At 44.0% G+C, this 10,247-nt stretch overlaps 1 protein-coding gene and 1 long non-coding RNA gene across 3 annotated transcripts in view; both read right to left on the bottom strand.

Annotated features, from left to right (window-relative positions):
• The window catches only part of LOC309626862, an 844,624-nt gene that overhangs the window by 197,209 nt on the left and 637,168 nt on the right, over window positions 1-10,247 (bottom strand). The gene's annotated exons all lie outside the window — the stretch shown is intronic.
• The window catches only part of LIPC (lipase C, hepatic type), a 177,675-nt gene that overhangs the window by 71,235 nt on the left and 96,193 nt on the right, over window positions 1-10,247 (bottom strand). The gene's annotated exons all lie outside the window — the stretch shown is intronic.

Genomic DNA, 10,247 nt, shown 5'->3' with positions numbered 1-10,247 from the left:
GCAACCCCACTTAAACAGCTATTTTGGCTCCTTTGCTTGTGAGGTCACGTGACCTACTTAAGGCCATGAAAGAGCCCTGAGTTGGGCTTTAGTCTTTGCTCTGACAGCTGTGTGGACTTGGGCAAATCACTTGTCCTGGTCCTAGCTTCAGTTTCCTTGTCTGTCAATGGAACTTAGTACCTGCATCATAGAGAAGGTGTGAAGATGATGCAGGATAGTGCATATGTAACCGACTTCAGAAACTGTAGTGCCTAGTGTGGATGGTGGTTATTATTGCCATCTGGAAGAGAATTCTAAGCTTTTGTAAAGGGAACAGCTATTAAAAGGGAGTCCTGGAGGAGCAGTCTAGGTGTCTGAAAGTAAGTAAACCAATAAAGCAGGCCAGTTTGTTATGGGAAATTAACTAGTTTATTTATCAGGATACTGGTGAATTTGAGGTTAATTTGCTTCTAAATTCTTTTAAGTCTCCTGATCTAAGCCATCCATTGGTTTGAAGGAATTTATGGCATTTCTGCAAAATGTATGGTTGTGAAGGACACCAAAAGAAGGGGATAGGGGAATAAAACACTAAAGCAAGATGCAGAGAAGTGAGATTTGCCCTGTCTGAACTGGGTATTCATTTTTTTCCCTTATGGTTATTTACTATTGAATTTCTTTGTGGGTGGTGATGCCAATGGGCATTGCCTTTACCAGAAGAATTAGACTATATTAGACTCCACATATTTACCAGGATGAAGTGTAATAAATATTTCCAAATTATTTTTATTACAGTAGTCCCCCAAACCCTTATCCATGGGGCATGTGTTCCAAGACCCCCAGTGGATGCCTGAAACTGGATAGTTCCAAACCCTATATGTACTATGTTTTTCCTACACTAAAGGGCAGGTAACGTATATAGTGTGGATATGCTAGACAAGGGGATTATTCACATCCTGGACAGGATGGAGAGGGAGGGTGCAAGCTTTCAACATGCTACTCAAAACAACTTGCAATGTAGAACATATGAATTGTTTATTTCTGGAATTTTCCATTTAATATTTTCAGATAGTGGTTGACCGAAGTTAACTGAAACTGAGGAAAGCGAAACCACAGATAAGTGTGGACTACTGTATGTTTGCTATGTGTCGATTAGCTACGTGTTGGGCTGGTTTGTGGCCTCATGATGTGGTCATGGGCTTCTAAGCAGGCCAGAACTTTATAACCAGTGATAAAATCCTCCCAAAACACATGAACTCTTTCCCACTGGATGGCCTTTGCACTAGTGGTTCCCTTTGCTTAGCATATTCTGCTGGCTTTTTGCAGGGCTGTCTTCTCCTTGACTTTATCTCCTCCAGGGGCCATTCTTGCCTGTCTGTATAAATTAAGTTGTACTGGTATTCCCTATGACAGTATCTGGCTTATTGTTTCGTAACATTTTCAGGATCTGGAAAAACTGTTTTGCTTACTTGTTTTTGTTTGTTTTTAATTTTTATTTTCTTTTGGACTACAGTTGATTTACAATATTGTGTTAGTTTCAGGTGTACAGGAAAACAATTCAGTTATATATACACATATACATATATCTATTCTTTTTCAAGTTCTTTTCCCATTTAGGTTATTATAGAGTATTGAGCCAAGTCCCCCATGCTATACAGTAGGTCCTTGTTGGCTATCTATTTTAAATATAGTAGTGTGTATATGTCAATCCCAAACTCCTATTTTATCCGCCCCCCCACCTTTCCCCTTTGGTAACCATAAGTTTGTTTTCTAGATCTGTGAGTTTGTTTCTGTTTTGTATATAAGTTCATTTGTATCATTTTTTTAGATTCTGCATATAAACGATATCATATGATATTTGTCTTTCTCTGACTGACTTACTTCACTTAGTATGGTAATCTCCAGGTCCATCCATAATGGACCAGCATCCATGTTGCTGCAAATGGCATTATTTCATTCTTTTAATGGCTAAATAATATTCCATTGTATATAGGTACCACATCTTCTTTATCCATTCATATGTTGGTGGACATTTAGGTTGATCTGCGTCTTGGCTATCATAAACAGAGTTGCAATTAACACGGGTGCATGAATCCTTTTTTTAAAAAAATATTTATTTATTTGGCTGCATCGGGTCTTAGTTGCGGCATGTGGGATCTTTTGCTGTGGCGTGCAGGCTCTTCATTGAGGCACGCGGGCTTCTCCCTAGTTGTGGCGCACAGGCTCCAGGGCACGTGGGCTCAGTAGTTGTGGCATGCGGGCTCCAGGGCAAGTGGGTTCAGTAGCTGTGGTGTACTGGCTTTCTAGTTGGGGTGTGTGGGCTCTAGAGCACACAAGCTTAGTTGGCCCACTGCAGGTGGGATCTTAGTTCCCCAATCAGGGATCAAACCCCTGTCCCCTGCATTGGAAGGCGGATTCTTAACCACTGGACCACCAGGGAAGTCCCTGCATGAATCCTTTCAAACCATGGTTTTCTCCAGATATATGCCCAGTAGTGGAATTGCTGGGTCACATGGTAGCTCTAATTTTAGTTTTTTAAGGAACATCCATACTGTTCTCCATAGTAGCTGTACCAATTGATGTTCCCGCCAACAGTGTAGGAGCACTCCCTTTTCTCCACATCCTCTCCAGCACTTATTTTTTGTAGACTTTTTGATGATGGCCATTCTGACTGGTGTGAGATGATATCTCATTGTAGTTTTGATTTACAGTTCTCTAATTATAAGTGATGTTGAGCATCTTTTCATGTGCCTGTTGACCATCTGTATGTCTTCTTTGGAGAAATGTCTATTTAGGTCCTCCGCCCATTTTTTTGATTGGGTTGTTTGTTTTTTTGATATTGAGCTGCATGAACTGTTTGTAAATTTTGGAGATTAATCCCTTGTTGGTCATATTTTTTACAAATATTTTCTCCCATTCTGAGGGTTTTCTTTTAGTTTTGTTTATGGTTTCCTTTGCTGTGCAAAAGCTTTTGAGTTTATTACAGTATTTTTTGAAAAATAAATTTATTTATTTATTTATTTATTTTTGGCTGAGTTGGGTCTTTGTTGCTGCGTGTGGCTCTCTCTAGTTGCAGTAAGCAGGGGCTACTCTTCGTTGTGGTGCCTGGGCTTCTTATTGTGGTGGCTTCTCTTGTTGTGGAGCATGGGCTCTAGGTGTGCGGGCTTCAGTAGTTGTGGCTCACGGGCTCTAGAGCACAGGCTCAGTAGTTGTGGCGCACGGGCTTAGCTTCTCCGCGACATGTGGGATCTTCCCGGACCAGGGCTCGAACCCGTGTCCTCTGCATTGGCAGGCGGATTCTTAACCACTGTGCCACCACGGAAGCCCTATTACAGTATTTAATTGAATATAACATGCCATGGGTAGTATGATACACCATTGTTTTATATGCCACTAAAAAAGGGAACGGAAAGCTACAAATTAAACTGTGACATGATGCCTTAATGATAGTCCTGGGGCATGCATGAATCGTTCATAGTAGCCTCTTATTGTTTTGAGATTTATTTAATGTATTTTAAGGATTTGGCAGTTTCTCCTACTGTCAGTTGCTTTGCTTAGAGTGTGATGGACAATCCACATATATCAGTAAACATGACTTCATATATTGTGATTATCTTTCCATAAAGCAACTGTTCGTTACTTTGTAAGAAATTAGGGGATGGCGGTCATTTCTCCCATGATAAATATAAAATTTATGCCTTACCACCATCTCCATGCATTTTTGCCTGAAAATCAAAAGTTAGTCTTTTTGAAAACGTTTTAACTGGCAATTAAGCTTGACACATGTAGTCTCAATCGAAGTGATGATAACATGGGTACTTCTGATCAATCTCACAACCATGGCCTAGCCTATGGCATTTGTAAGATAGATTCTGATTTCAAAGATAGTTTAAACATGAAGAAACGTGTGCCTTAGAATTGATTAAATAAAGTATCTGTTTCCTTTACCAGGGAACTGAGTTCTTATCAGTTGTGTCTGCTACTGTGTGCCCAACACCTAGCACAATGTTGGCGTACAAAAGAAATTCAATAAATACGTGTCAAATGAATGGAGGAATTAATACTAGGTTGGCCAAAAAGTTTGTAAGATGTTAACGGGAAAAACCTGAATGAACTTTCTGGCCAACACAATAGGATTCTGTACTTGTAGGTTTTTGTTAACTGTGGAACAAACTGAAGTCGTGTGGAAGTAAAATAGTATATAAATAGCTTCGCTATTTTTTAAAAACTTTTTCATTCTGAATTCATTTAATTGGTGATATCAATTACGAGAAGTAAAATTTTGAGTGGTAGATATAATGGTAGACTCCCGTTGATAGAATTCTCATTATCATATTATGAAGTACTTTTGTATAACACTTTTCAGTTTTCAAACACAGACATGCTATCACTGTCTGGTGATAGTGACAGGAGTAATTCTTGATCACTGAGAAATATAAATTGGAGAGTATAGGAGACAGAGTTGCATCCCTGTAAATGATGTGGCAAAGCACTCAGAATACATGGAGGGTCCTGGCTTGTTGAAGACTGGCAAGCGATAGCTTGGCTGCTATGCTTTAGAAAGTTGTAAAAGAACTAGGGCTGTGCCAGTGATGGTGGGAAATGAATTTTGAAGGAGAATACATATTTACTGATCACCTATTAGGCTAGCATGTAATCTTCACAGAAACCCTTGGATTAGATGACATTGCTTCATTTGCAAATGGGGAAACTGAGACTCAGTGGGAGTAACTTGCCCATAGCTAGTGGGCACCTTCTCTAGGATTCTGAGTCTTCTCGATTCTACAGCCATTGCTTTTCCAAACACTCTATGCTAACTCAGAAAACCTGGGATTTGTGGAATGTCTAATAGGAGTTAATGAAGATTCAGGAACACTTGGGCCAGCACTGGAATTAGAATGGAGAATGTGGCCCATCATATGGAGACAAGTCAAGGCATTGAATTGGATGGACTCTATTTTATCTGAGACATTGGAAGTAGACAGATGTATTTCCAGACAACACTGAGGAGAGCTTGTGGATTTGGATACAGTAACAAAGAGAGTATTCTGGTAACATAGCCCCACCATCCCCTGCAAATGCTTTTATTGTACTTCATTTGGCTTGTTTTATTCTTTAGTTCTTTTGGCAGTAGCTAGAAGAGTTACTGCACAAGGTGTGCTTTGATATAGGACTGGACACAAATGCCCTGGGCTGTTGTGAATGAAGGAGCACTGGCTACAACTTGCACTAAAAGAGAGGAAAGGAAGATGCATAGAAGAATGGTGAGAAAAAGCAGCAAGAGCAAAGGGTGAAAAATCCCATGGTTTTTTCACCAAGGTCAGGACATGTTGATTGGTTCTTCACACATGGGGCCAGAGAGGGTGCAAGAAAGAATGGGAGAAAAAGGCATCTAAGGAGCTGGACTAGTGAGACCTTCATCAGAAACAACTTCAGCCTTAAAGACTTCCCCTCAGCCCTCAGCATTGCATTTGGGAATGAATACAGCTTTGTTCCAGAGCAAAGATGATGCACTCAAACTTTCCCATATTAACAAATTCCTTAATAAAGAGGGTGGGGATGGGCCTATAGGAAAGGCACAGAGCTAGGAAAAACATTTTATATTTCACCAAAGTGTGAGTGTTCAGGATCTCCTCACCCCCAAAATGACCACAGCACTATAGGAAAGCTGAGACCTATGTTCAGGTCACTTGTCATGAAAGGAACTGGGCTAGACTAATTGCTTAGGGGATGATTGGCTTAATTTTTGGCAATGCCTGGTAGAGTCTGGATTTTAAAGTTACTGGCAAATTGCCCTTTCTGCATTCTAGAATTGCAGAGGCTGAAATTTGTCCCAGTGACCAGTCTCTATTTTAGGAGGGACTACTGTAGTGAACTCATTTGTTTATCCAAGTAAGGTAAGAACTCATACTTTTTTTGGGGGGGGAGGGTAGCGCCCTGATTAAAAGAAGTAATTTGAACATAGATGTGTCACACAACCTGCAGGAAGGTGAAGGATTACATTCCAAGAACAGGGATGATCACATTTGTATGTTTACTAATAAGCTAAGTCAGGTCACTTTGGCTTATACTGGTTTCTTTTTCTTTTTTAAAGAGAGAGAAAAAAGAACACGTCTCTTTTGGTTAGACATCCGAGTGAATAAGAGAAAGAAAGAAAGAATTTCAGACGGCCTTGCCATTGTAAAAACCAATTTCATTTCTTGTCAGTACATGTAAACGTGCTGATGTTTGCCTGGTTGCCCCTGTGCACCTGTAGCGTCTTCCCTGGGCAGGGTTGGGGGGTGGAAAAAGCCAACAGGGCTTGGGAGTCAGGGAACAGAGCCAGATTTGATCAGAGCACAATTGGAGCCTGTGTTTCCAGGGAGAACACTAGTGCTTTATTGGTGGGGCCCCTTGGCAGTGGGTATCATCTGGAGAAAGAAAATATTGCCGCCAGCCCACAAGGGCTTCTCAGAAGCTGGGGGTCTGGATTTGGACTTGTGGACAGAACTGACTGGGAATGGAGGGGGAATGGGCACGGGTGCCTGGGCTCCCTTTGCTGTGCCTTCTCCTCAGCCCCTACCCTGCTCAAGGGACCAGCCCCTCAGCCATGGCTATCACTGGAACAGCTGGCTGAGTGTCTCCTGTGGAAGTGTGCCCTTTCAGTCCTTTCAGGACTGAAAGTTTCAAGTTTGGCAAGAGAACTGATGCCAAAGCAGGCTGGGCGTGCCTTCTATTTCTGGGCTTGAGCAGAGTTGTGGTTGTAAAGACCTATGAAGGTAGCAAAACAACGCCCTTGTCCCCAACGATGCCACAGGCAGTACAGTCTTCTCCTTCCTGGATGGTGTCTCCTCTCCTGGGCTAAAGAGAGCCCAGTTGTAAGGCATAGGTGCTGGGGGGGGAGGAGTCCCTTACAGGTGTTTGTGTGAGACTGGAGCAGAGCAGACAGGTGGTACAGAGCGGTCCAAACGCAGCCTAGGCAGGGCACACTCCATGAGGGCAGGGTCGAGGGAGACAGATTGAGGCCCAGGCTGCTGCCTGGGCCTCTAAGGAAGTCCCTCCAGGTTGGCTGGGTAAGGAGGAGACTCGAAGCAGTTGGATTCCTCTCTCAGAGGCACAAGAGGGCCGGCCAAAGGGGGAACCATCTCCTGTGAGTAGGGAGCTCAGGAGGCCACGTGTGCTGGCTCTGCAGACCTGACCTGCACCTGTAGCCCTGAGAAAGCAATCTGAAGTCCCAGGAATGGAAGAAGATAGTCAGTGGCGGAGGTGATGATTTTGGCCTTGGAATGTTGGTTTGAGAGAGAACTGGCTTCAGAAATGGACATTTAAAATGCAACTTGAGGGACTTCCCTGGTGGTGCAGTGATTAAGAATCCGCCTGCCAATGCAGGGGACACGGGTTTGATCCCTGGTCCAGGAAGATCCCACATGCCTCAGAGCAACTAAGCCTGTGCGCCACAACTACTGAGCCTGTGCTCTAGAGCCCGCGTGCCACAACTACTGAGCCCGCGTGCTGCAACCACTGAAGCCCATGCACCTAGAGCCCATGCTCCGCAACAAGAGAAGCCACTGCAATGAGAAGCGCACGCACTGCAATGAAGAGTAGCCCCCGCTCGCCACAACTAGAGAAAGCTCGTGTGCAGCAGCAAAGACCCAACGCAGCCAAAAATAAATAAATAAATAAAATAAAATTCAACTTGAACTTGTTCCAAGGAGGGTGACCTAAGAGTGAAGGGACAGGAAACCATGTCCCCTGAGGACCGTTGAAGGGATATTTAGCCAAAGAAGAAGTCTGTGGTAGGGCAGGGCGCAGCATGAAGGAAAAAGATCTCGGTACAATAAAGGGAGGCACATTCTCACAGCAGCTGATTAGATCATCGGAACAGCATATCTTTATACTCATGAAATGTTCCCTACCCACTGGGCTGACTGTCCAACAACGATAACTATTGAGCACTTACTGTGTGCTGAGCCTTGTTCTAAACACTTTTGTGTATTAGATCATTTAATCCTCACAACAACCCTATGAAGTACATTTACCTCTTATTATTCCATCTTTAAAGGTGAGGACACAGAGGCTCAGGGATTATATAACTTGCCTGAGGCCACGTGGCTTGTGAGTGGCGGGGCTGGGACCACATGTAGCAGATGCTCTGGTCAGTACATGGGCCTGAGTCTGCTCCCACCAGCCCCACCTCTGGCCTAGTTCCTAGATAGTTTTACAGTAGCGTCCTTACCCCTTTGGTCCCTGCCTATTCAGGGACTGTTGGCCTCTTCCAGTGCTGTCACATCAAGTTTCAGATGCCCCCCCAAAAGTGGGGACCTCTGATGCCCAGTGTCCAAGGAATTTTCATTCTCTTTGCCTCAGTGGTTACCCCAGTTTCTTTGTGACTCAGCTTTTGAAGCCTGATATGACTGAAAATATTTGACCATGTGAGTGCTATTCTTTCTATGGCTGTAGTGCTTGGTGTTCCCAATGCCACTTAAGAACCAGGAGATTACTTCTTTGTCACCAGAAGCTCAAAAGTCCTTATAAAACAGAGTACAGCTTGCCCCATTCTCCTGGTGTTGAGATAATGGGGCCATTTGGATTTCTGTGCACTGGGTAGTACTTAGAGATCTGTTACTCTTGGTGCACTTCTTTCTGGTGAAAAGAACACTGGTGTTTGATGGTGGCATGTTATTTGAGTCTTGTTTCTGACAATAATGGTAGAAATGTCCTTTCTTTTGACACATTTGAGATTGCCAGGAGAAGGAAAAAAAGAGAAAAAGAAATCCAAATTTGTCCTTAACAATCAAAAATCTAGAAAAAGAGTTGTTGAAAGTGTCGAGAAGACCAGGCTGATCGAGGGCTTCAGGCTGAGGGACAGAACAGTGCAATCCTCAGACTGTGCTCTGATTTGCCTCAGCCTGTTGAATGCTGTCCTGACCACCTGAAAGCCCCTGCTCTGTGCATGTGTTGGAGTGTTGCCCTCCAGAGATAGAACTGGATAAAACAGGAATTTCTCTGTAGCTTTGGCTTGAAAAATTGCCTGCTTGAGACTCAGAAGCCATCTCTTTTCTGAAAGCTCTAAAGGTGGCCACAAGGTATAAAAAAGAAAATGTAGAAGGGGCAGCTGTCCTCACTTCTGCCACGGGGTTCCTGACAATGGCACATTTATTCTCCTCTGCTCTGAGAGGTTAGCACCCCAGATGGGGCAGGAATAACCCAGCTATAATGGACATGTTTATGCTGCAGGGCTGGGGTTTCAGTGGAGTCAGGATAGAGCTCGTTTATTCCACTTAGGATGCCATATGGCCCTGCGCTCGAACCTGGTCTGTCAGAATAAGGCTTCAAACTGGGGTATGGAGTTCTACAATAAATAGGGTTTTCTTAGCACTTCTTTTCTTCTGTCCATGTGGAAATTATGTCCTGTTAGCTCTTGAAACAGATCATGGGCTTGGGAGTGCTGCTCTCTGGTTTTCCTATGAAAATGCCCACCTGAGGAAACAGGACTAAGGAGCATGTGCATGCGTGTGTGAGTGTGCGTGTGTGTAGTGTCTGTCCTGGGTGCTCAGTGCTGGGGGTCCCAGTGCCTGGAGAGTCACAGGCTGAGGAGACCCCCTCTCCATGACTTCTGCACTGCTCTCTCTGCTCAGGTGACTTGCTCTCAGATGCTTGCTCTGTGCTTGCTTGGTTCCTGGCAGGTGTGGAGCCTCACAGAGACAGGTGTCAACAGTAACACACATGCATTCTGCTCTTGGTGGGCACCCAGGGGCTGAGCACTGCTCCTCGTCCTGCTCTGGAATGAGCAGGTGAATTGGCAGCCTGACTTGCTGGTGACAAGACCCTCGTGGGTGCTGCTTATTTGAAGGGCAGGTAGAGTGATGATAGGTGCCAGGACGGATGCAAGGCTGTGCCCATGCAAACTGAGCCCTCGCCTCCGGGGGTCCTGACCAAGATGCCTTTGTGTCCCCATGTCCCAGTCACCCCAGGGCCCGTGCTGCTCCTAAAGTCAAATCACAAACCACTCTCGACGATTCCTGCTAGTCTCCAACCTTGGTCTCAGCCCTCCTTCTCTAGCCTCTGTACTGACAGCAGGCAAATTCAGTGACAGATCCTGACAAGGATTTAAGGAACACACTCAGTTCTCTTAGGAAAAAAATAAAATCTCGATTCTACCACTTAATAGGCCCTGTGACTCTGGGCAAATTAGTTAACTTTTCTGAGCCTCAGTTCCTTCATTTTTATTACAGGACTAGCAATATTGTCCTCATTTAATTGTGAGGATTAAAAGAGATGATCTATATATA

The sequence above is a fragment of the Balaenoptera borealis genome, assembly GCF_965194805.1.
Source record: "Balaenoptera borealis genome assembly, chromosome: 3".
NCBI classification, from domain to species: Eukaryota; Metazoa; Chordata; class Mammalia; order Artiodactyla; family Balaenopteridae; genus Balaenoptera; species Balaenoptera borealis.
The sequence above is the reverse complement of the archived record's forward strand: the minus strand, read 5'-3'. Positions and strand labels throughout refer to the sequence as shown.